The sequence below is a fragment of the Odontesthes bonariensis genome, chromosome 17 (genome assembly GCF_027942865.1).
Source record: "Odontesthes bonariensis isolate fOdoBon6 chromosome 17, fOdoBon6.hap1, whole genome shotgun sequence".
NCBI classification, from domain to species: domain Eukaryota; kingdom Metazoa; phylum Chordata; class Actinopteri; order Atheriniformes; family Atherinopsidae; genus Odontesthes; species Odontesthes bonariensis.
The window spans coordinates 30,465,110-30,490,474 of NC_134522.1; the positions used below are offsets into that span (position 1 = coordinate 30,465,110).

General features: G+C 40.9%; 3 non-coding genes across 3 annotated transcripts; 2 read left to right on the forward strand and 1 right to left on the reverse strand.

The window, feature by feature from the left end:
• Positions 1–1,206: 1,206 nt before the first annotated feature.
• Positions 1,207–1,280, forward strand: trnat-ugu (transfer RNA threonine (anticodon UGU)). Its single transcript has one exon. It is a non-coding gene; the product is annotated as a tRNA-Thr (tRNA).
• Positions 1,281–1,542: 262 nt separating this feature from the next.
• On the forward strand, positions 1,543–1,616 carry trnat-ugu (transfer RNA threonine (anticodon UGU)). The gene has a single exon. It is a non-coding gene; the product is annotated as a tRNA-Thr (tRNA).
• Positions 1,617–21,982: 20,366 nt separating this feature from the next.
• On the reverse strand, positions 21,983–22,055 carry trnak-uuu (transfer RNA lysine (anticodon UUU)). Its single transcript has one exon. It is a non-coding gene; the product is annotated as a tRNA-Lys (tRNA).
• Between the last annotated feature and the right edge of the window lie 3,310 nt (positions 22,056–25,365).

Sequence of the window (25,365 nt, forward strand, 5' to 3'; positions counted from 1 at the left end):
GTTTTAAGCTTGGTCTTAAAAGTGGAAAGGGTGTCTGCTTCCCGGACATTTACTGGCAGCTTATTCCACAAGAGAGGGGCCTGATAACTGAAGGCTCTGCCTCCCATTCTACTTTTAGAAACTCTGGGAACCTCAAGTAAACCTGCAGTTTGGGAACGAAGTGCTCTGTTAGGAAAATATCTTACAATGAGATCTTTAAGATATGATGGAGCTCGGTCATTAAGAGCTTTATATGTAAGGAGAAGAATCTTAAATTCTATTCTGAATTTAACAGGGAGCCAATGAAGAGAAGCTAAAACTGGAGAAATATGATCTCTCCTGTTAGTTCTCATCAGAACTCTGGCTGCAGCATTTTGGATCAACTGAAGGCTTTTCAGAGAATATGTGGGACAGCCCAATAATAAAGAATTACAGTAGTCCAATCTTGAAGTAACAAATGCATGAATTAGTTTTTCTGCATCACTCTGAGACAGGATGTTCCTGATTTTAACAATATTACGAAGGTGAAAGAAGGCAGTCCTAGAAACCTGTTTTATATGCGAGTCAAATGATAAGTTCTGGTCAAAAATAACTCCAAGGTTCCTCACTGTAGAACTAGAAGCCAAGGAAATACCATCTAGAGTAACTATATAGCTAGACAATTTCTTCAGACCAGGGTCTGAGTTGAAAACCCAACAATATCTGCAAAATATGATGAAGTTTTGAACCAATTGGAGGCACTTCTACTCATGGCTTTAACTATTCTTGAGGTACAGAATCACAAAAAACATTTTCTGAGGTGGATCCAGGTCCTGCTCTTTATTCTTTCATCAGTTTTGGGAACCATGTGGTGCTGTGGCTTATTTGGTCAAAGTGCCTCTCCAGTAAACAGGAGATCCTGGGTTCAAATCCCAGCAGTGTCACAAGATGTTATTATGTACGTCAACATGGTGCCCTAACTGTTTACAGCAGTGCTTCAGGAGTGCTGGACTTCCAAAGCAGTCTGCACTTGGAAGCACTTCATCTCATGGCTTTAACTATTCTTGAGGTACAGAAGATGGAACTGGGACTTAATCCAATGTTTTCACATATAGAGATAATTTGAATAACATCAAGCCCTGATTTATGCAAAGATCACATGAATATTGGAAATAAGTCACAAAAACCACTTCCTGAGGTGAATCCAGTTCCTGCTCTTTATTCTTTCATCAGTTTTATGAACCATGTGGTGCTGTGGCTTAGTTGGTCAAAGTGCCTGTCTTGTAAACAGGAGATCCTGGGTTCAAATCCCAGCAGTGCCTGTGAGCCTTCAGAGCTAGCTATGTTTTAGCATGAGAAACTGGTAGTTAACAGGGTTCTACCGAATGCTTTGCATTGTTGGATTTCATCAAATGATGGACCTTTCTATGAGCATCATGGTAATTATGAGTCTGTTCATTGGTCAGACTTGATAAAAAAATTTTTTAGAAGTCACAGTTAGTTTTGGGAGAGTCTCAGGACCTTGTTTCCTGAAATGGATCCAGTTCCTGCTCTTTATTCATTCATCAGTTTTGTGAACCATGTGGCGCTGTGGCTTAGTTGGTCAAAGTGCCTGCCTTGTAAACAGGAGATCCTGGGTTCAAATCCCAGCAGTGCCTGTGGTACTTCAGAGCAAGCTATAACTTAGCACATGAAACAGCTTATTATCAGTTTTATACTAAATCATTTTCACTGGTCCACTTAAAGCTGTCGTCGGCAACTTTTTTTTAGTTATATTAGCTTGAACTGTCATGGGATTCTGGAAGTAGAATATTAAATAGGCTGTTTAGGAAAAATCCCGAATTCTGTAGCTCCCTCTGAAGCCTGTAATAGTGCCTGCAAAAATCAAGCGCTCCCGGCTGTTTTTAACCAATCACGTTGGGTTTATTATGGGTGCCAATGCCAAAGGCATAGGCAAACATCTTACTATTGTGCCAGACTCTTGTTATTCCGTTTCCGCCCTAAAGTTCGGCGACTATCTAGTCTGGCAGCGATGGTCCGACCGACATAAAAAGCGCACCGTTAGGTGCGCATTGATCGGGAATAGTGTGCAATGACTTTTCTCTCTCATTAGTCAAAAGGAATTCCGGAAAAATGGGAAAACGTCGGAAACGAGCTTGAAAAGGGCATTTTTAGAGGCCTTATAACTCAGCCATACAGCATCGTACAGACCTCATTCAAAGTTTCTAAGTGACACGAGACTCTCGGCTATAACTGAATCGAAGGGTTTGAATATATTCAATACGGCTTTGACACAACGGCAGTTTACGTTTGAGGGTGCCAAAATCTCAGATCTGGCGTCTCTTGCACTCAAGCCCTCACTCTACAAATCATTAATCACGGATTCGTCAAACAAAACTCTCTCATGTCTGAAATATCTGGCCGATCTGGACAAATTTTATCACAAAACGTAGGTATTTTTGTCCTTTTTCACACAATGTCACACTCATTGACCTCTCCCACACAGATTTATCACAAATTGCCTCTGAGCGCAAAGTTCCGTCCCTCAATCCCATTATAAATGGCTAAAATCCTAAAATCAGTGTTTAAATGTGATTTTAAAACTGCCATTTAAAACGAGCCCGAGGGGGTAGCCGAATGAAAATCATACCACTGGATTCGGCCGTCCCTTGTGGCGCTCACGGTACAGAAATGATACGGATTCGAGCTTTACTTTTCGAGCTGTGACCGTTTGTTTGAGAAAGTAGCCGGAAATCAAAAATGCTCCATTTTAAGCAGGTCATAGTGTCTGTCATTTGCAGCAGCTGTCAGTTACAGCCTGTGCGCATGCTAACGAGCGGTCTCCTAGCAACAAGCTTAACAGCCTGCTCAGGGCTGAGACAGACTGCTTAGGAAGAAAAGGCCAAGATGGAGCCTTTCAGGAGCCATATTGTGCCTTCCAGTTGCCTTATCCAAGTATCCAAGTAAATGCATTGAAAAGCACTTAACATTAAGCACTTAAGCTTATTTAAAATGACATAAAAACTGTTTTTTACACCAGACCTTGATAGAAATGACATAAATGTGTCCCCCATTTAGGGGCTTGCACAAGCGCAAAATTGAATTGGAAAATCGATTGTAAAGCACAAAATGAGCCTAAAATGCAAAAAAAAAATGCCGTTTTGGAGGCCTCATAACTCAGCCATACAAATTCACAGAGACCTCATTCAAAGTTTATATGTGACAGGAGGCTCTCAACTTTCTTCAGAAGACCTGTCTTAGGAATTTTGGAAGGAAAAATCGATTGAAAAGCACTTAACGAGCCAAATATGCCAAAAAATGCCGTTTTGGAGGCCTCATAACTCAACCATACGATATCACAGAGACCTCATTCAAAGTTTATATGTGACAGGAGACTCTCGACTTACACTGAACTAAAGTCTGTTTTCCCACTGGTTTCATCTCTTTCTAGTGGTTCTGCCTGCCTCCTGCCTGTATTTATGCTCATTTGCATCTGTTTTCCCACTGGTTTCATCTCTTTCTGGTGGTTCTGTGTGCCTCCTGCATGTATTTATGCTCATTTGCATCTGTTTTCTCACTGGTTTCATCTCATTCTAGTGGTTCTGTGTGCCTCCTGCATGTATTTATGCTCATTTACATCTGTTTTCCCACTGGTTTAATCTCTTTCTGGTGGTTCTGTGTGCCCCTTGCATGTATTGATGCTCATTTGCATCCGTTTTCCCACTGGTTTCATCTCTTTCTGGTGGTTCTGTATGCCCCCTGCATGTATTTATGCTCATTTGCATCTGTTTTCCCACTGGTTTCATCTCTTTCTAGTGGTTCTGTGTGCCTCCTGCATGTATTTATGCTCATTTGCATCTGTTTTCCCACTGGTTTCATCTCTTTCTGTTGGTTCTGTGTGCCTCCTGCATGTATTTATGCTCATTTGCATCTGTTTTCCCACTGGTTTCATCTCTTTCTGGTGGTTCTGTGTGCCTCCTGCATGTATTTATGCTCATTTGCATCTGTTTTCCCACTGGTTTCATCTCTTTCTGGTGGTTCTGTGTGCCTCCTGCATGTATTTATGCTCATTTGCATCTGTTTTCTCACTGGTTTCATCTCATTCTAGTGGTTCTGTGTGCCTCCTGCATGTAGTTATGCTCATTTGCATCTGTTTTCCCACTGGTTTCATCTTTTTCTATTGGTTCTGTGTGCCTCCTGCATGTATTTATGCTCATTTGCATCTGTTTTCCCACTGGTTTCATCTCTTTCTGGTGGTTCTGTGTGCCTCCTGCATGTATTTATGCTCATTTGCATCTGTTTTCACACAGGTTTCATCTCTTTCTGGTGGTTTTGTTTGCCTCCTGCATGTATTTATGCTCATTTGCATCTGTTTTCCCACTGGTTTCATCTCTTTTTAGTGGTTCTGCCTGCCTCCTGCATGTATTTATGCTCATTTGCATCTGTTTTCCCACTGGTTTCATCTCTTTCTGGTGGTTCTGTGTGCCTCCTGCATGTATTTATGCTCATTTGCATCTGTTTTCTCACTGGTTTCATCTCTTTCTAGTGGTTCTGTGTGCCTCCTGCATGTATTTATGCTCATTTGCATCTGTTTTCCCATTGGTTTCATCTCTTTCTGTTGGTTCTGTGTGCCTCCTGCATGTATTTATGCTCATTTGCATCTGTTTTCCCACTGGTTTCATCTCTTTCAAGTGGTTCTGCCTGCCTCCTGCATGTATTTATGCTCATTTGCATCTGTTTTCCCACTGGTTTCATCTCTTTTTAGTGGTTCTGCTTGCCTCCTGCATGTATTTATGCTCATTTGCATCTGTTTTCCCACTGGTTTCATCTCTTTCTGGTGGTTCTGTGTGCCTCCTGCATGTATTTATGCTCATTTGCATCTGTTTTCCCACTGGTTTCATCTCTTTCTAGTGGTTCTGTGTGCCTCCTGCATGTATTTATGCTCATTTGCATCTGTTTTTTCACTGGTTTCATCTCTTTCTAGTGGTTTTGTGTGTCTCCTGCATGTATCTGTCCTCATTTACATCTGTTTTCCCACTGGTTTCATCTCTTTCTGGTGGTTTTGTGTGCCTCCTGCATGTATTTATGCTCATTTACATCCGTTTTCCTACTGGTTTCATCTCTTTCTGGTGGTTCTGTGTGCCTCCTGCATGTATTTATGCTCATTTGCATCTGTTTTCCCACTGGTTTCATCTCTTTCTAGTGGTTCTGTGTGCCTCCTGCATGTATTTATGCTCATTTGCATCTGTTTTCCCACTGGTTTCATCTCTTTCTGGTGGTTCTGTGTGCCTCTTTTGGAGTTGCCATAACTCAGCCATCCGACATCGCAGAGACCTCATTCAAAGTTTATATGTGACAGGAGACTCTCGACTTTAACATAACTAAAATATTTTTTTATTGGACGGGCAGTAGATTGGCACCCATCCAAAATTTCTTCAGAAATTTTCTAGTTATTTATCTATTATCTGAGCAGAACAGTCACCAACCACATCTTCCATGCTGAGCGTAAGTCTGCCCACAGTTTGTGTGCGGGCACACTGGTGTGAACTCACGTGCACAACCTTGTCCACAGAGGGGGAGGGACCTGAAAGTTTTATCAGTTCACATTTTCCGACTTTAGACTCGGAATTTTGACAACCTGCCAACGGCAGCTTTAATGAAAGTGCGTATAAATAGCACACAGCTTTTAAAGTCTCATTTATGCCTTTTTTATACTTTCAGAGTGTAATTTTCCTCCGTTCACATAACATGTCAAATGGTTAGGGTACAGTATGGTGGAAGTTCTCCTCCTGTCACACTACATAACATCAAAATGAATGTACAAACCGTGAAATAGTCAGAGTTAGAGTAAAAGCTGAGGGCAGGACGTCATTTCCTTGAATTATGTAGCGGAAAATAATACGCAAAAGCATAAAAAAGCCTTGTAAAAACACAGTAAATGACTTGGCGTGTAATAAGTACACCGCTTCATGAGATCTGGCTGTAACTGGTGAAAGTGACTTCCACATGAACACCAGGGTCTGAGTTGAAAACCCAACAATATCTGCAAAATATGATGAAGTTTTGAACCAATTGGAGGCACTTCTACTCATGGCTTTAACTATTCTTGAGGTACAGAATCACAAAAAACATTTTCTGAGGTGGATCCAGTTCCTGCTCTTTATTCTTTCATCAGTTTTATGAACCATGTGGCGCTGTCGCACATTTGGTCAAAGTGCCTGTCTAGTAAACAGGAGATCCTGGCTTCAAATCCCAGCAGTGCCTGTGAGCCTTCAGAGCTAGCTATGTCTTAGCATGAGAAACTGGTAGTTAAAAGGGTTCTACCGAATGCTTTGCATTGTTGGTTTTCATCAAATGATGGACCTTTCTATGAGCATCATGGTTATTTTGAGTCTGTTCTTTGGTCAGACTTGATAAAAAAAAAATTTTGAAGTCATAGTTAGTTTTGGGAGAGTCTCAGGACCTTGTTTCCTGAAATGGATCCAGTTCAGGATCTTTATTCATTCATCAGTTTTATGAACCATGTGGTCCTGTGGCTTAGTTGGTCAAAGTGCCTGTCTAGTGTAAAAATTGGCTTTGTTCTTAGACATTATGAATGAAATAGTGATCCAGGAGTACGGAGACAAAACAATTGGGAAAGCAAGGGCAGATTCACACGTACACATTGTTTTGGGCTGATCCAGAGAATATGACGAAGCATGTTGGACCTACTCATGTCCAATCATAATCGGTCGAGTGTGAGTCCAACCTGTGAGGCTATTAATACAAATGATACCCAGAAATCGAGGTGCAGTCTGACGGACTTCCTGCGGGATATGATATGCTTTGACGTACTGGTGACCTCTCCTTCCAAGATTAGTTCCGGATCAGAATGCTGAACAGACGTTCAGCCAAGAGGAGAACTGAGCACCAAGCAGTGACAAGATTGGTCGAGAAGAGACTACACGACATCATAAAAAATTGTATTTGTTCATCTGTTGTATTTCATGTAATCATTAAGCTGACTAAACATTTTGTGGGTATAAATCAACCAATCATTAGTATGATCATTGCCAGTGGGGTGACTCGGCTGTTTGGAGCAGGACCTTAGACTTTGAAAGGTAATGAGTTGGTCGGTCGCCAAGTGGAACTGGGGCCATAGGAGAATTTTTCCCGGTTCAGCCATCGGGTTCTCGCTCCTATTCGCTGCAAACGGTGGACGAGCCTGCTGGTAATGTAATTGCATTATGCAATGTTTGAGTGTCATTAGGTTAGAAATTATGTAATAATTTTTGATAAATCAGTGTTGTGTGTTGTGATGGTACTTATGGGGGAGCAAGGCCTTGTGAACCACATAGAGTTTTAGGCCATTATGAACAAAGAGTCCACACAGAGGATGGGTTCGGGGCCACATACACACAATACATATAGCAAAATATTATTTTCTACATATAATCTATTAAGAAATGTGCTCAATTGCGGAGTTATTATCAGTTGAGTGAGGAAGGTTTTAAATTTACTAGAAAAGAGTCTCTATTTCTAGAATCTTGATCAATACTCCTGATATAGAAGGTTTTTCGCTAACGCATTAGAATTGTTTTCTACTATTTCCACATGCCTGTGCAATGAAGACTTGCTTGCTGCTGTAATTGCTACAGCAGCACCAACATGGAGATGAATGAATATTGTAGTGGTTTGGAGCCGGCATATAGGGAAAGGTATTTGGCGTTAGTTGAGAAATACATTGGGCGTGACCCATACTTAATGAAAATGTCCGAATTTTCGCAAGACCGGAACGATTTGCCAAATATAGAGGCTGTGGACATAACGAGCTACCTGGTTCTTCAGACGTCTTACTACACCAAGCAACAGATGAAGGCCCACAAAAGTTTGGAGGCATACAACTATTACCACAGCGGATGGATCAGCAAACTCGGAGTAAAACGTCTACAGAATGATTGTGTTTTGGCGTTCGCCTGGAGGGTAAGTTTGTTTTCTGTGTTGTTTATGGTGCATTATCCCAATGGAAAATGCAGTGTGAAGTGCAGGGCTGGGCAGTAAAGCAGAACTTAACATGTTGAATGCCGAGCTGTGAATGTTGGCACTCAAATAACAATCAAAAATGTTTATGTTTTAATAAAATGCTGAGATCCAAATATCCAAATGCTGACATTGTGTCTTTGTTAGCCTAATGCACAAGGCAGAGAGAGAGAGAGCGATTCTGTTGTCAAGAACTTGGGAGCTAATGTGCCCTGTTAGCACTTAAGCACTTCGTGGATACTACTGAAACGTGAAGATTGTGACAAATTTGTTTTGTTTAGATCAACCACTCTTAGAGATCGCATGAAACACCGATGACAGTGTCTTAGCTCTGTGTTTTGGTAACCCAGCTTGATCGTCGGAGCCCAGTCCACTGACTCAGTAGCCAACAACGCGCTGGGGCAGCCTTCAAAACAAAGCCCAAACGTAGCCCATATTACATTACTGTTGATTGGCATTTAACAACATAATACTTTACTGCACTACTACTAAACAGTTAGATTTCGCACATACCTTTGACGAAGTGGTCACCGCTCAATCTCAGATCACTTCAAATGAGTCACTCCTGATTCTTGTGCTCAAAAGTGCTTCTCTTTGGGGTTGTCTTGGTAGTGAAAATGTACAAGATCTGAACCTTTGACACAAACTGGATTACTTCTAGGGATGACATGTGATTTTCCAAGTCAAATAGAAGATCAATATTGTGGCCACGATTAGAATGATACTTATTTTCTATCGGAAGCGAGACTTTGTCATGATAAGTGCCCTAATAGAAACACTGAGCTGTTCCTCATTATAGTAAGTGCTTCTTGTTGGGATAGTTTCATGACCTACAGATCTTCCTCGTGAGCTGAACGGCAAGCTCACCGTTATCCACTTTTTTTTGAGAACATGGTAGAAAGTCCTGTTGAGTTTGGGTGTGATTCTGAACAGACTCCTTCAGCGATTGAAAACATTTCCTGGACTGTCTTCCAAAGAATAAGAAATGATCTCAAATAGTCGTGTGGATACCTCAGTAGGACATGCACTTCAACTTTATGCACATTCTTTGGCGAAAATGGTGGAAAGTGCTTTGAAGTTGGGGTGTGATTCTTAACTGACTGCTTCAAATATTGGACAAGATTCCAGGACTGTCAACCAAATAGTAGGAAACTCTTGAAAATTCATGTGGATTCCTCAGTAGGACATGCACTTCAACTTTATGCACATTCTCTGGAGAAAATGGTGGAAAGTGCTTTGAAGTTGGGGTGTGATTCTTAACTTACTGCTTCAGCGATTGAAGACATTTCCAGGACTGTCTTCTAAATAGTAGGAAACTCTTGAAAATTCATGTGGATTCCTCAGTAGGACATGCACTTCAACTTTATGCACATTCTTTGGCGAAAATGGTGGAAAGTGCATGACGTTTGGGTGGGATTCTTGCCTCACTGTATGATGAATCCAGACTCTTAAATCTTTCCACAGTGTGGGGAGCCAATTTACAATCCACCCACTTTTTCTGTCTCTTACACTTGATACCAGACTATACATTTGGTTTTGTCTTGTTTTGAAGTACGTGTGATGGAACTCCAACTGGAGGCTTCCTTTGTCAAACAAGTTTCATGGAGCAAAACTGCAGAAAGCTGATTGATAACTCATCAACACCTAACTGCCCTCATGTCTGCATTCATTCCAAAACGATTCTTCTTTGAATGGTTGTTTAATGGCCCATTGCCTGGACCATAGAAACCTTGTGGAAAAGGAAGGTGGAGTTTGTTTGAACAACAAACACTGAGCATATAAAATGGGCAACTCTGTTCGACACACTCACCAAGTTGGAAATGCAACGTGGAGGACACAAGAAAGCATCAACTGGACCGAGGAGAAATTAATGTAAGAAAAAAATCGGATTCATTGTATGTGCTGACTTGTGTTTGAGTTCAGGAAGTGCTTCTGGTTGGGGCGATTGTACACGACAAATGCTATTGACTGCAACTGAAGCTAGCATATGAGTTTATCACATGGAGACCACCTCAAACAGACACACTGATGGTTCTTGATTTCATAAGTGCTTCTCTTTTGGGGTTGTTTCGCATGTGAGATTTTCTTCAATAAGACATGACTGTTCTTTCCTGAATTTGTCCCCAACATTATCTTAACACAGGCACTGACTACATTTCTTAAAAAAGTAAGTGCTACTTGTTGGGGTAATCTTGCAGACGGCTCTCATTCAAAAATCCTACTGCAAAATATGAACTATAGATAAAAATGTATTTGCATGGAATTTCTATTTAATTTTTACCTAATTTGAGCATTTACATGGCTTTGAAGTGAAATAGTGCAACACTCTGGGACAGACCACATCCACTGCGTGAATGTGAAGCCTCATTTTTGTGGGCAAATCACTCTCAGATCACCTCAAAGGAGTCACTCCTGATTCTTGTGCTCAAAAGTGCTTCTCTTTGGGGTTGTCTTGGTAGTGAAAATGTACAAGATCTGAACCTTTTAAAAAAACTATTACTTCTAGGGATGACATGTGATTTTCCAAGTCAAATAGAAGATCAATATTGTGGTCACGATTAGAATGACACTTATTTTCTATCAGAAGCGAGACTTTGTCATGATAAGTGCCCTAATAGAAACACTGAGCTGTTCCTCATTATAGTAAGTGCTTCTTGTTGGGGTAGTTTCATGACCTGCAGACCTCGTGTGAGCTGAACGGCAAGCTCACCGTTATCCACTTTTTTTGAGAACACGTTGGAAAGTCCTGTTGAGTTTGGGTGTGATTCTGAACAGACTCCTTCAGCGATTGAAGACATTTCCTGGACTGTCTTCCAAAGAATAAGAAATGATCTCAAATAGTCGTGTGGATACCTCAGTAGGACATGCACTTCAACTTTATGCACATTCTTTGGCGAAAATGATAGAAAGTGCTTTGAAGTTGGGGTGTGATTCTTAACTGACTGCTTCAGCGATTGAAGACATTTCCAGGACTGTCTTCTAAATAGTAGGAAACTCTTGAAAATCCATGTGGATTCCTCAGTAGGACATGCACTTCAACTTTATGCACATTCTTTGGGGAAAATGGTGGAAAGTGCTTTGAAGTTGGGGTGTGATTCTTAACTGACTGCTTCAGTTATTGGACAAGATTCCAGGACTGTCAACCAAATAGTAGGGAACTCTTGAAAATTCATGTGGATTCCTCAGTAGGACATGCACTTCAACTTTATGCACATTCTTTGGCGAAAATGGTGGAAAGTGCATGAGGTTGGGGTGGGATTCTTGCCTCACTGTATGATGAATCAAGACTCTTAAATCTTTCCACAGTTTGGGGAGCCAATTTACAATCCACCCACTTTTTCTGTCTCTTACACTTGATACCAGACTATATATTTGGTTTTGTCTTGTTTTGAAGTACGTGTGATGGAACTCCAACTGGAGGCTTCCTTTGTCAAACAAGTTTCATGGAGCAAACCTGCAGAAAGCTGATTGATAACTCATCAACACCTAACTGCCCTCATGTCTGCATTCATTCCAAAACGATTCTTCTTTTAATGGTTGTTTAATGGCCCATTGCCTGGACCATAGAAACCTTGTGGAAAAGGAAGGTGGAGTTTGTTTGAACCACAAGCATTGAGCATATAAAATAGGCAACTCTGTTCAACACACTCACCAAGTTGGAAACGCAACATGGAGGACACAAGAAAGCATCAACGGGATCCAGGAGAAATTCAAGTAAGAAAAAATCGGATTCATTGTATGTGCTGACTTGTGTTTGAGTTCAGGAAGTGCTTCTGGTTGGGGCGATTGTACATGACAAATGCTATTGACTGTAATTGAAGCTAGCAGATGAGTGTATCACATGGAGACCACCTCAAACAGACACACTGATGGTTCTTGATTTCATAAGTGCTTCTCTTTTGGGGTTGTTTCGCATGTGAGATTTTCTTCAATAAGACATGACTGTTCTTTCCTGAACTTGTCCCCAACATTACCTTAACACAGGCACTGACTACATTTTTTCAAGAAGTAAGTGCTACTTGTTGGGGTAATCTTGCAGACGGCTCTCATTCAAAAATCCTTCTACAAAATATGAACTATAGATAAAAATGTATTTGCAAGGAATTTCTATTTAATTTCTACCTAATTTGAGCATTTACATGGCTTTGAAGTGAAAGAGTGCGACACTCTGGAACAGACCACATCCACTGGGTAAATGTGAAGCCTCATTTTTGAGGGCAAATCACTCTCAGATCACCTCAAAGGAGTCACTCCTGATTCTTGTGCTCAAAAGCTCTTCTCTTTGGGATTGTCTTGGTAGTGAAAATGTACAAGATCTGAACCTTTGAGACAAACTGGATTACTTTTAGGGATGACATGTGATTTTCCAAGTCAAATAGAAGATCAATATTGTGGTCACGATTAGAATGACACTTGTTTTCTATCAGAAGCGAGACTTTGTCATGATAAGTGCCCTAATAGAAACACTGAGCTGTTCCTCATTATAGTAAGTGCTTCTTGTTGGGGTAGTTTCATGACCTGCAGACCTCGTGTGAGCTGAACGGCAAGCTCAACGTTATCCACTTTTTTTTTTAGAACATGGTGGAAAGTCCTGTTGAGTTTGGGTGTGATTCTGAACAGACTCCTTCAGCGATTGAAAACATTTCCTGGACTGTCTTCCAAAGAATAAGAAATGATCTCAAATAGTGGTGTGGATACCTCAGTAGGACATGCACTTCAACTTTATGCACATTATTTGGGGAAAATGGTGGAAAGTGCTTTGAAGTTGGGGTGTGATTCTTACCTGACTGCTTCAATTATTGGACAAGATTCCAGGACTGTCAACCAAATAGTAGGGAACTCTTGAAAATCCATGTGGATTCCTCAGTAGGACATGCACTTCAACTTTATGCACATTCTTTGGAGAAAATGGTGGAAAGTTCATGAGGTTGGGGTGGGATTCTTGCCTCACTGTATGATGAATCCAGACTCTTAAATCTTTCCACAGTGTGGGGAGCCAATTTACAATCCACCCACTTTTTCTGTCTCTTACACTTGATACCAGACTATACATTTGGTTTTGTCTTGTTTTGAAGTACGTGTGATGGAACTTCAACTGGAAGCTTCCTTTGTCAAACAAGTTTCATGGAGCAAAACTGCAGAAAGCTGATTGATAACTCATCAACACCTAACTGCCCTCATGTCTGCATTCATTCCAAAACGATTCTTCTTTGAATGGTTGTTTAATGGCCCATTGCCTGGACCATAGAAACCTTGTGGAAAAGGAAAGTGGAGTTTGTTTGAACAACAAACACTTAGCATATAAAATGGGCAACTCTGTTCAACACACTCACCAAGTTGGAAACGCAACGTGGAGGACACAAGAAAGCATCAACTGGACCGAGGAGAAATTAATGTAAGAAAAAAATCGGATTCATTGTATGTGCTGACTTGTGTTTGAGTTCAGGAAGTGCTTCTGGTTGGGGCGATTGTACACGACAAATGCTATTGACTGCAACTGAAGCTAGCAGATGAGCGTATCACATGGAGACCACCTCAAACAGACACACTGATGATTCTTGATTTCATAAGTGCTTCTCTTTTGGGGTTGTTTCTCTTGTGAGATTTTCTTCAATAAGACATGACTGTTCTTTCCTGAACTTGTCCCCAACATTACCTTAACACAGGCACTGACTACATTTCTTAAAAAAGTAAGTGCTACTTGTTGGGGTAATCTTGCAGACGGCTCTCATTCAAAAATCCTACTACAAAATATGAACTATAGATAAAAATGTATTTGCAAGGAATTTCTATTTAATTTTTACCTAATTTGAGCATTTACATGGCTTTGAAGTGAAAGAGTGCGACACTCTGGGACAGACCACATCCACTGGGTAAATGTGAAGCCTCATTTTTGTGGGCAAATCACTCTCAGATCACCTCAAAGGAGTCACTCCTGATTCTTTGTGCTCAAAAGTGCTTCTCTTTGGGGTTGTCTTGGTAGTGAAAATGTACAAGATCTGAACCTCTTAAAAAAACTATTACTTCTAGGGATGACGTGATTTTCCAAGTCAAATAGAGGATCAATATTGTGGTCACGATTAGAATTATACTTATTTTCTATCGGAAGCGAGACTTTGTCATGATAAGTGCCCTAATAGAAACACTGAGCTGTTCCTCATTATAGTAAGTGCTTCTTGTTGGGGTAGTTTCATGACCTGCAGATCTTCCTCGTGTGAGCTGAACGGCAAGCTCACCGTTATCCACTTTTTTTGAGAACATGGTGGAAAGTCCTGTTAAGTTTGGGTGTGATTCTGAACAGACTCCTTCAGCGATTGAAGACATTTCCTGGACTGTCTTCCAAAGAATAAGAAATGATCTCAAATAGTCGTGTGGATACCTCAGTAGGACATGCACTTCAACTTTATGCACATTCTTTGGCGAAAATGGTGGAAAGTGCTTTGAAGTTGGGGTGTGATTCTTAACTTACTGCTTCAGCGATTGAAGACATTTCCAGGACTGTCTTCTAAATAGTAGGAAACTCTTGAAAATCCATGTGGATTCCTCAGTAGGACATGCACTTCAACTTTATGCACATTCTTTGGAGAAAATGGTGGAAAGTGCATGAGGTTGGGGTGGGATTCTTGCCTCACTGTATGATGAATCCAGACTCTTAAATCTTTCCACAGTGTGGGGAGCCAATTTACAATCCACCCACTTTTTCTGTCACTTACACTTGATACCAGACTATACATTTGGTTTTGTCTTGTTTTGAAGTACGTGTGATGGAACTCCAACTGGAAGCTTCCTTTGTCAAACAAGTTTCATGGAGCAAACCTGCAGAAAGTTGATTGATAACTCATCAACACCTAACTGCTCTCATGTCTGCATTCATTCCAAAACGATTCTTCTTTGAATGGTTGTTTAATGGCCCATTGCCTGGACCATAGAAACCTTGTGGAAAAGGAAGGTGGAGTTTCTTTGAACCACAAGCAGTGAGCATATAAAATGGGCAACTCTGTTCAACACACTCACCAAGTTGGAAACGCAACATGGAGGACACAAGAAAGCATCAACTGGACCCAGGAGAAATTCATGTAAGAAAAAAATCGGATTTATTGTATGTGCTGACTTGTGTTTGAGTTCAGGAAGTGCTTCTGTTTGGGGCGATTGTACACGACAAATGCTATTGACTGCAACTGAAGCTAGCATATGAGTTTATCACATGGAGACCACCTCAAACAGACACACTGATGATTCTTGATTTCATAAGTGCTTCTCTTTTGGGGTTGTTTCTCTTGTGAGATTTTCTTCAATAAGACATGACTGTTCTTTCCTGAACTTGTCCCCAACATTACCTTAACACAGGCACTGACTACATTTTTTCAAGAAGTAAGTGCTACTTGTTGGGGTAATCTTGCAGACGGCTCTCATTCAAAAATCCTTCTACAAAATATGAACTATAGATAAAAATGTATTTGCAAGGAATTTCTATTTAATTTCTACCTAATTTGAGCATTTACATGGCTTTGAAGTGAAAGAGTGCGACACTCTGGGACAGACCACATCCACTGCGTAAATGTGAAGCCTCATTTTTGTGGGCAAATCACTCTCAGATCACCTCAAAGGAGTCACTGCTGATTCTTTGTGCTCAAAAGTGCTTCTCTTTGGGGTTGTCTTGGTAGTGAAAATGTACAAGATCTGAACCTTTGAGACAAACTGGATTACTTTTAGGGATGACATGTGATTTTCCAAGTCAAATAGAAGATCAATATTGTGGTCACGATTAGAATGACACTTGTTTTCTATCAGAAGCGAGACTTTGTCATGATAAGTGCCCTAATAGAAACACTGAGCTGTTCCTCATTATAGTAAGTGCTTCTTGTTGGGGTAGTTTCATGACCTGCAGACCTTTGAGCTGAACGGCAAGCTCACCGTTATCCACTTTTTTTGAGAACACGGTGGAAAGTCGTGTTAAGTTTGGGTGTGATTCTGAACAGACTCCTTCAGCGATTGAAGACATTTCCTGGACTGTCTTCCAAAGAATAAGAAATGATCTCAAATAGTGGTGTGGATACCTCAGTAGGACATGCACTTCAACTTTATGCACATTCTTTGGCGAAAATGGTGGAAAGTGCTTTGAAGTTGGGGTGTGATTCTTAACTTACTGCTTCAAATATTGGACAAGATTCCAGGACTGTCAACCAAATAGTAGGAAACTCTTGAAAATTCATGTGGATTCCTCAGTAGGACATGCACTTCAACTTTATGCACATTCTCTGGAGAAAATGGTGGAAAGTGCTTTGAAGTTGGGGTGTGATTCTTAACTTACTGCTTCAGCGATTGAAGACATTTCCAGGACTGTCTTCTAAATAGTAGGAAACTCTTGAAAATTCACGTGGATTCCTCAGTAGGACATGCACTTCAACTTTATGCACATTCTTTGGCGAAAATGGTGGAAAGTGCATGAGGTTTGGGGTGGGATTCTTGCCTCACTGTATGATGAATCCAGACTCTTAAATCTTTCCACAGTGTGGGGAGCCAATTTACAATCCACCCACTTTTTCTGTCTCTTACACTTGATACCAGACTATACATTTGATTTTGTCTTGTTTTGAAGTACGTGTGATGGAACTCCAACTGGACGCTTCCTTTGTCAAACAAGTTTCATGGAGCAAAACTGCAGAAAGCTGATTGATAACTCATCAACACCTAACTGCCCTCATGTCTGCATTCATTCCAAAACGATTCTTCTTTGAATGGTTGTTTAATGGCCCATTGCCTGGACCATAGAAACCTTGTGGAAAAGGAAGGTGGAGTTTGTTTGAACAACAAACACTGAGCATATAAAATGGGCAACTCTGTTCAACACACTCACCAAGTTGGAAACGCAACATGGAGGACACAAGAAAGCATCAACGGGATCCAGGAGAAATTAATGTAAGAAAAAAATCGGATTCATTGTATGTGCTGACTTGTGTTTGAGTTCAGGAAGTGCTTCTGGTTGGGGCGATTGTACATGACAAATGCTATTGACTGTAAATGAAGCTAGCAGATGAATGTATCACATGGAGACCACCTCAAACAGACACACTGATGGTTCTTGATTTCATAAGTGCTTCTCTTTTGGGGTTGTTTCGCATGTGAGATTTTCTTCAATAAGACATGACTGTTCTTTCCTGAACTTGTCCCCAACATTACCTTAACACAGGCACTGACTATATTTTTTCAAGAAGTAAGTGCTACTTGTTGGGGTAATCTTGCAGATGGCTCTCATTCAAAAATCCTTCTACAAAATATGAACTATAGATAAAAATGTATTTGCAAGGAATTTCTATTTAATTTCTACCTAATTTGAGCATTTACATGGCTTTGAAGTGAAAGAGTGCGACACTCTGGAACAGACCACATCCACTGGGTAAATGTGAAGCCTCATTTTTGAGGGCAAATCACTCTCAGATCACCTCAAAGGAGTCACTCCTGATTCTTTGTGCTCAAAAGCTCTTCTCTTTGGGATTGTCTTGGTAGTGAAAATGTACAAGATCTGAACCTTTGAGACAAACTGGATTACTTTTAGGGATGACATGTGATTTTCCAAGTCAAATAGAAGATCAATATTGTGGTCACGATTAGAATGACACTTGTTTTCTATCAGAAGCGAGACTTTGTCATGATAAGTGCCCTAATAGAAACACTGAGCTGTTCCTCATTATAGTAAGTGCTTCTTGTTGGGGTAGTTTCATGACCTGCAGACCTCGTGTGAGCTGAACGGCAAGCTCAGCGTTATCCACTTTTTTTTTTAGAACATGGTGGAAAGTCCTGTTGAGTTTGGGTGTGATTCTGAACAGACTCCTTCAGCGATTGAAAACATTTCCTGGACTGTCTTCCAAAGAATAAGAAATGATCTCAAATAGTCGTGTGGATACCTCAGTAGGACATGCACTTCAACTTTATGCACATTATTTGGGGAAAATGGTGGAAAGTGCTTTGAAGTTGGGGTGTGATTCTTACCTGACTGCTTCAATTATTGGACAAGATTCCAGGACTGTCAACCAAATAGTAGGGAACTCTTGAAAATCCATGTGGATTCCTCAGTAGGACATGCACTTCAACTTTATGCACATTCTTTGGAGAAAATGGTGGAAAGTTCATGAGGTTGGGGTGGGATTCTTGCCTCACTGTATGATGAATCCAGACTCTTAAATCTTTCCACAGTGTGGGGAGCCAATTTACAATCCACCCACTTTTTCTGTCTCTTACACTTGATACCAGACTATACATTTGGTTTTGTCTTGTTTTGAAGTACGTGTGATGGAACTTCAACTGGAAGCTTCCTTTGTCAAACAAGTTTCATGGAGCAAACCTGCAGAAAGCTGATTGATAACTCATCAACACCTAACTGCCCTCATGTCTGCATTCATTCCAAAACGATTCTTCTTTGAATGGTTGTTTAATGGCCCATTGCCTGGACCATAGAAACCTTGTGGAAAAGGAAGGTGGAGTTTGTTTGAACAACAAACACTGAGCATATAAAATGGGCAACTCTGTTCAACACACTCACCAAGTTGGAAACGCAACGTGGAGGACACAAGAAAGCATCAACTGGACCGAGGAGAAATTAATGTAAGAAAAAAATCGGATTCATTGTATGTGCTGACTTGTGTTTGAGTTCAGGAAGTGCTTCTGGTTAGGGCGATTGTACACGACAAATGCTACTGACTGCAACTGAAGCTAGCAGATGAGCGTATCACATGGAGACCACCTCAAACAGACACACTGATGATTCTTGATTTCATAAGTGCTTCTCTTTTGGGGTTGTTTCTCTTGTGAGATTTTCTTCAATAAGACATGACTGTTCTTTCCTGAACTTGTCTCCAACATTACCTTAACACAGGCACTGACTACATTTCTTAAAAAAGTAAGTGCTACTTGTTGGGGTAATCTTGCAGACGGCTCTCATTCAAAAATCCTACTACAAAATATGAACTATAGATAAAAATGTATTTGCAAGGAATTTCTATTTAATTTTTACCTAATTTGAGCATTTACATGGCTTTGAAGTGAAAGAGTGCGACACTCTGGGACAGACCACATCCACTGCGTAAATGTGAAGCCTCACTTTTGTGGGCAAATCACTCTCAGATCACCTCAAAGGAGTCACTCCTGATTCTTTGTGCTCAAAAGTGCTTCTCTTTGGGGTTGTCTTGGTAGTGAAAATGTACAAGATCTGAACCTTTTAAAAAAACTATTACTTCTAGGGATGACATGTGATTTTGCAAGTCAAATAGAAGATCAATATTGTGGTCACGATTAGAATGACACTTGTTTTCTATCAGAAGCGAGACTTTGTCATGATAAGTGCCCTAATAGAAACACTGAGCTGTTCCTCATTATAGTAAGTGCTTCTTGTTGGGGTAGTTTCATGACCTGCAGATCTTCCTCGTGTGAGCTGAACGGCAAGCTCACCGTTATCCACTTTTTTTGAGAACATGGTGGAAAGTCCTGTTGAGTTTGGGTGTGATTCTGAACAGACTCCTTCAGCGATTGATGACATTTGTCTTCCAAAGAATAAGAAATGATCTCAAATAGTCGTGTGGATACCTCAGTAGGACATGCACTTCAACGTTATGCACATTCTTTGGAGAAAATGGTGGAAAGTGCTTTGAAGTTGGGGTGTGATTCTTACCTGACTGCTTCAATTATTGGACAAGTTTCCAGGACTGTCTTCTAAATAGTAGGAAACTGAAACTTGAAAATTCATGTGGATTCCTCAGTAGGACATGCACTTCAACTTTATGCACATTCTTTGGAATTCTGGAATTCTTGCCTCACTGTATGATGAATCCAGACTCTTAAATCTTTCTACAGTCTGGGGAGCCAATTTACAACCAGACTATACATTTGGTTTTGTCTTGTTTTGAAGTACGTGTGATGGAACTCCAACTGGAAGCTTTCTTTGTCAAACAAGTTTCATGGAGCAAACCTGCAGAAAGCTGATTGATCACTCAAAGTGAGGACATTTAGTTTCTGGGTTACCAGGTAGATCATTACTGAGAGTTTTCAAAGAATGAAGAAGTAAAGGAAGTAAATCAGATCCTCTCTGTGTCCAATGAGTGTGATCCTGACCGTATCCAAACCAGTCAAACTTCTGCTTAGTTCAGGTTCAGTTGAAGATTTAGTCAGTGGTGTTATTTATTTAGTCATTTACAAATCTGAAAAGTAGATCATAAACCAACTGAAGTTTGGTGGATTCTTTAAAGCACAGAGCAACGTCACCTCCCAAACCCAACCCTGTCACTGGCTCTAAAGGAGAGGAGCCTGTTAGCGGAGGGCCCTGCTCAGAGTCCTGCTTTAGTGAACTACAGCAACCAAGTAAACCTGCGAGACTTCTGTTGAGATCAGACTGATCTATGAGGGCTTAAATATTCAATAAAGAGAAACATGCAGCTGAACCTAAATAAAACTTGAACAGAGAACTTACAGGAGAGGTTTTTAATGCTTTTATGCATCAATCTTTACTTCATTAGCTCCCTCCATGGGATTCAAATTTGGAACATTTTCCTAATAAAAGAAAAAGATGTCAAGGCTCAGAAAGCACCTTTATTATTCTTTTACTCTGTAATATGTAGAATCCATAAACTCATTTATTACCAGCTCTATCAGCATGAAGAGAATCCCCTTTTCTCCCAAAAGATCCCAGGTGCTGCTCCTGAGGTGTTTCTGTAAGTTTATCACACCAGCTTGTGAAATGAAATGAGTCCCTCTACAGTTGTTATATCAGCTGAGATTCAAACTAAAAGACACATTTTGTGTCTGAAACTGTAAGAGACTGTTAGAGTGGGACTGAAAGCAGATTCAGAGGGTTGTGATGTATGTGTTTCCACCCAAATGATCTGATAACTGTCAGAGATGCAGCAGTGCTACTTTAGGCTGCGGCTACACGAAAACGTTTTTCACTGTAAACGATACTTTTTCTTATCGTTTCGCTGTCGCGGCCACACGGAGCCGGCGTTCCCACTACCCCAAAACGATAGTTTTTGAGAACGGGTTCCAGAGTGGGAAGATTTGAAAACGAGGTCGTTTCGTTTCCATTGTTACAGCGAAAACGTTTTTGCGTCAGTCAAACGTTGACGCTGTGAGCCAATTTTAACACTTCTCTATTGTCTCACAGCGTGGCGTGACACAGTGGCGTGTGTACTGCATCGTTTCATCGTTTTCATCCGTTTTCGTCTGCACCTGAGTCTTTACCGCAGCGTTGCCGTGTGGTCGCAAGAATTTTCGTACCCGTTTTAAAAAAAAACCTTGTTTCGTTTTCGTGTAGCCGTAGCCTTAGAAGCTGCAGTTATTGGACACAATGAAAGCTGACCATCTCTGTGGCTCAGAGGAAAACTGAGCAACAAATGTTGTCAGTCTAAAGCTGAAATACTAAAGAATACTGCTCCTTATGTGGAACAAACCAAACTCCAGAGAAGCTGGAAGCACCACTGCGACTGAACTTGTGACATCATCACAGTTTACGCAGCTTCCTCCAACATCTATGTCTCTTGAGGCCTTTACAAAATATATTTCTGACACTGATTTTTCTGATGAAGTGCTTTGTTTTATTGCCGCTTAAATGAAGCAAACAACGCCCTTGTTGTTTAAACTGCACCAACGTTGATTTATCTCTGTAATATCTTGTGTTCTGTTCTGGGTGTTCATTCATTACAGATTGTCCAAATAGTGAAATCTAAGTGAAAAGAAGCCCTGATATAAAGCAGAACTATTCATGATAAATGCTCTTAACCTGTTGTAGTTTCAGTGAATGTGATCAACACTCTGCAGCTGGTGTATTTAAGGTGATTTCTATAGTTTATATAGAATTATTCAATAGTTTATATAACTTACAAATGAGGATATAAAGATGCAGCTAACAGCAAAGCTACATAGAAGGGAAAGTATCAGGCAGGCTCTGTCAGAGGTGACAGTGTAGAAACAGAGTGCAGCATAGAGGGAAGTACAGGTTAAGTGGTAGATTACATTTCTACACCTGAACAGGGACTTGAACCCTGGACCCTCAGATTAAAAGTCTGATGCTTTACCAACTGAGCTATCCAGGCCCTATGAGAGTGTGTCTGAGTGACAGCTGACATCTGAAACACTTCCTGAGTCCAAAGCTGTGACGCTGTTTTCTGAACAAACGCCTGGTTGATGTGAACTTGTGTTGCAGCCACTGAGCATAAAGAAGAAGGCCTTCATGGAGGGAAACAGGGAGTTAAGGAGGAGTGTGAAGAAAAAAGGAAGAGAGCAAGTCGGTGGGAAACTATCTGCAGCAGAACAGTGTGAGGGCTGTGTGGTCAGGAATGGAAAAGCTCACAGGCTTTGGGATAATGTGGGATCAGACAGATGGAAGAGTTCAGACAAACTCAGCATGCTGCTGCCTCCTGCTACAGACCTCACTTCCTCCATGTACCAACAGCTTCCCTGTCACACCTCAGCACATCTACATGAAACTATCAAATCTATAGGAAAATAAACTATCGCCTCATCTGCATACAAACAAAAGAGATGATTGTGGATTTTAGGAGGAGCAGCAGGCAGCTGAACAGCGTCTCCATCCTCGGTGAAGAGGTGGTTGAGCATTACAGATACCTGAGGGTTCACCTGGACAGCAGACTGGACTGGAAATGCAACACTGAGGCTGTCTACAGGATGGGACATTCAGTAAACTATTCCTATAACTGTATATATGCTAACTGAGTTGGCATGGGTTGGTGCACTAAACACATGTTACAGAGTTGAATATTTCTGCATCTTTTAGTAAAAACAGGAAAGAATGAATGTATATTTCCAGCCAAATTCCCAATAAAGCTGCTCTCATCCACATATTTTTCTGTTTCTTCTGTCAGACGGCTAAACTGAAAATCAGCGCATTAAGACTACTCGTCAACTCGTGGTCACTTAAAGCATGTCCAGACTGTCGCTCTGCTCTAATAAAATCCTGATTTTGTAACTGCAGCCTCATGTGAGAAAATCACCCTTCAGGTGACTTAAAGACAACATGTTGGCAGCGATTTCAGCTGCACTTACATGCAGCGTGATGTCCCACAGAGAAAGTTAGAGGCAGCAGAATGTCATGAAGGTTCCCTACACAGTCTATCCCGTGCATGTACGCTGGGACAACATGGTGGTCCAGTTAAATGGACGAGTACACCTGGAACTGAAGCTGGACTTACCTGTGCATGCAAGCGTTCTGAATGTCCTGATCAAGATAAAAATATGTAACATACAGAACAAAAAGCATCCATCTCCAGCTGAAAACATGAAACCTGCAGACTACAAATAAAATGTTCCACTGGGGACACCGACCCAAGTTGGTTTTTAGGAGGAAATTTCATAAAAATCCTCAAAACCAGTTTTTCTTTTTTTGTGCAGACTTCAGGTTTTTGTTTTAAGTTTTGTACAAAGAAAATATAATGTAACCTCTCTTCAATGCATATTCAGAACTTATTTAAATCTCTTCCAGAAAAACTCTTGTTTTGATCATTTTCTTTAAAATAAAGATTTTTAAAAAGCTATTTGACCATGTGCTTTGTTTTACAGAGCTTTTTACTCAACTCATCTTCTTTCCAGAACACAACCATGACAGCACACACCTGAAGGCTCCACCGAGATTTGAACTGGGATCACTGGATTCAGAGTCCAGAGTGCTGACCTTTACACCATGGAACCCCTTCCACAGTCAATTCATTCTCTCAGTCATGCAAATGCTTTTCAATGAAAGGGTTTTAGCAACGTGTTTTTTTGTTAATTTTTCAGTGATACTCTTACAGCTTGTATTCTCAGAACTGGCACGACAGTCAAGCAACACATTCTGTATCTTTGCTGGTCAAAGGTTAGAATCCGCCTGTCAAGCGGAGGAACAGGGTTCGATTCCTTGACCAAAGGTTGCCATTTTCGCTCAGCAGCTTGGGATTCGCCAAAGTTAGTTTCAAACCATAGCATCAGAAAATCTTTTGAAAACCTGCAAAAATTGACTTTACATGTCAAGAATAGCAGATGAAGCTCCCCTCCTATCCATAATTATGAATATGTTGATGTTGCTATCATTAAGGTGCAGTCATACATCTTCACACAAGGATGAAATAAATAAAGGAGGAGCAAGCAATGTTTCCGCCCAGTTTCAAACTGAGGACCTTTGCCGTGTGAGGCGAACGTGATAACCGCTACACTACGGAAACTGGTGCCATGCCTATTCACTAGTGTTCCGGGAGCCAAACAATGAGGTAAGTTTTGTTGCTAGCGGAAAGAGATACTCTTACAGCTTGTATTCTCAGATTTGCTCTGTATGAATGAATTGGATTCATTCTGATCATAATTACAATGAACTGAACTCCAATTGGCCTGAATTGGACTTTATTACTGAAGTGCCCTGAGATGACATTTGTTGTAATTGTAATAGTTTATTTTGGCAACATTTTAAAACAAACTGACATTATTCTGTCTTGGAAAACACTGCTGGTGGAAAACATGATGCTGGCTGCTGTAAAACTGGCAGAAGTGGACCTTCCAACGTGACAGTGACAGGAAGTAATCAGCTGAAGTCGTCCAGAGATTAACAGAGAACACAAATCAACATTCTGGAATCCGGACTTCACTTCCATCCAGAATCTGTGGTTGGAACCACAGACCAGACGAAACAGAACAGAAGCCTTCACAAAGCTGTGATGTCATCATTGTAGTGACATCACAATCGATGTCATCTCTGATCTTGTTTGACATCACAAAGTTTATACAGGCCAGACATTTTCACTGCTTTTTCACAGCTGGTCAGGAGTTTATCTGAAGAAACGCGTCCAGTTTTTGAAGCAGATTTGAAAGTCACAGCAAACGGTTTTCACATCGCCTAAAAAACACTTAATTACTATCTTAAATAATCATTTTAACAAGCACTTAGAAACAACGCTTACTGTTTCCCTTCCTTAAGAACGGCTTCCTGACAGCCACCCTTCCATGGAGCCCATCTCTGATGAGGCTCGGGCCAACAGCCGATGGATCAGCTGAAGGTCCAGATGCATCTCTCAGCTCCTGTGTCAGGTCTTTGCTGGATTTTATCCTCTTTCTTAAGGACATCACTTTCAGATATTGTTCATCTTCTGTAGATAGTTTTTTATGTCTGACACGTCTTCTTTTGTCCTCCACTTGTCCAGTTTCCTCAAATGGAAACACTGCAGAGCAAGACGCTGGAGCAGATTCTGGCAGGCGCTGACGCTCAGAACTGTGACAGCGACACAAAGGAAGCTCATTTAGAAACACCTCCTGGGACGTCTGAGGAGAGCCCATCTGCACCTGTTCAAAACGTGGCACAGAAAGCCCTCATGTGTGCCCCGTTTGCTCTAAAGCATTTGATTGTGTCAGAACACTGAACAG